Source organism: Tupaia chinensis, unplaced genomic scaffold, assembly GCF_000334495.1.
Source record: "Tupaia chinensis unplaced genomic scaffold, TupChi_1.0 Scaffold000100_1, whole genome shotgun sequence".
Taxonomy (NCBI): Eukaryota; Metazoa; Chordata; class Mammalia; order Scandentia; family Tupaiidae; genus Tupaia; species Tupaia belangeri.
This window is the reverse complement of record NW_006159564.1, coordinates 2,047,293-2,048,642: the sequence shown is the minus strand read 5'-3', so window position 1 is coordinate 2,048,642 and position 1,350 is coordinate 2,047,293. Positions and strand designations below refer to the sequence as shown.

At 48.7% G+C, this 1,350-nt stretch overlaps 1 pseudogene; it reads right to left on the bottom strand.

Moving 5' to 3' along the window:
* Positions 1–544: 544 nt before the first annotated feature.
* On the bottom strand, positions 545–1,083 carry LOC114006925 (akirin-1 pseudogene; annotated as a pseudogene).
* Positions 1,084–1,350: the final 267 nt, after the last annotated feature.

Below are 1,350 nucleotides of genomic sequence, written 5' to 3'. Positions count from 1 at the left end.
GACAGAGAGAGAGACAGAGACAGAAAGCGAGAAATCACCCCCAGTGGGGATGGCCATGCCGCAATCCCTTCTCCTCCATTCTCCTCTCTGGATTTTGGGCATGCACACACACGCGCCCGGCATGAGTTTAAGCCACTGGGTCCAAGACTTGAACCGCGGGTCAACTACATGGGAGTTCAACAACATAGCCATTACGCTAACGGCCAGTCCCCCACACACACTTACAGAACTGCACTTGGGGAGACTCCATTCCTTGAGTGCCACTGAAGGCATTCTGTGTCAACTGCTGCTCCTCGGGGTTTTTCGTTTGGCAAATATCACAGTTAGGGTGCAGCTGTTCAACGGGCTAGCAGGAAAGAAAGGTATGCTCGTGGCAACCAGAGAGTTTTAAGGGCTTTCAAGTTGTATAACATGGATCTGCAGAAATGTTTACGTGTTCTCGGGATGTAAACTTGGAGCAGAAATGTGATAGCAAACCAGTTGGAAAAAGTACACGCAGCCATCTCCTAAGGTCCAACCTAGTGCCCAGATATGCAAGGAAACTTCAGGACACATGGCTTGTTGACCTGGTCCTGTATGGTCACAGCATCTGATCATGTGTGAACTTTACAAAAGACTCATGTAGTTCTGCTAGCTTGGTATTCAGGATCTGCTCCTATTTCTCCTGAATTTTATCTTAATGGTCTTTTAACAGATGTTCACTTGTTATTCCAAGATGGGCTGGTCCTTCTTCATTCAGAAGGAACCTGGAGAACTAGGTGCTGGAAGGGCTGAGGTGTGAGGCCGTCTTTCCCAGGTACGCACTTCACTCTAACAGAGAACATCTCCACCTCTGATAACCACTATATTCTTGCTTTACTTCAGAAAAATCTGCTCTGGAGTTGCTGCTTGCTGCCAGGCAGGCGGGTTGAAGCAGAGTGGTTGGTGGAGTCCGTGTCTGAGGTGGCGGGGCTCGGTTTCTGGGGGCCTGAGGCTGGGAGTGGGACTGGGCAGAGAGGAGCAGCCCCGCGGCTTCGAAGAACTGGGATTCAGCAACACTGCCTGGAACTCCATGGGCTCCTTCAGTGTCGCTCCCCACACCATCCTCCTAAGGGGCCAGGGACCAAGAGCAGAGGAGGTGTTAAAGGTGCCCCAACCTCAGGCTTCTCGTGGGGGGCTCACCTTAAAATCTCTTCTAATCCTTAAACTCTGTGATGCTGTGATATGAAATAAAGGACCCAAAATTAGAGTTTGGAAAGGGCTTTCCATAGTAGGTAGCCATTTCTTGCCATTATTTCTTAATTTATCATTTGTCTCTCACTTTCTCTCTCTTTCAAATTGTTTATTTATTTCTTTCATGAAAGAGAGACA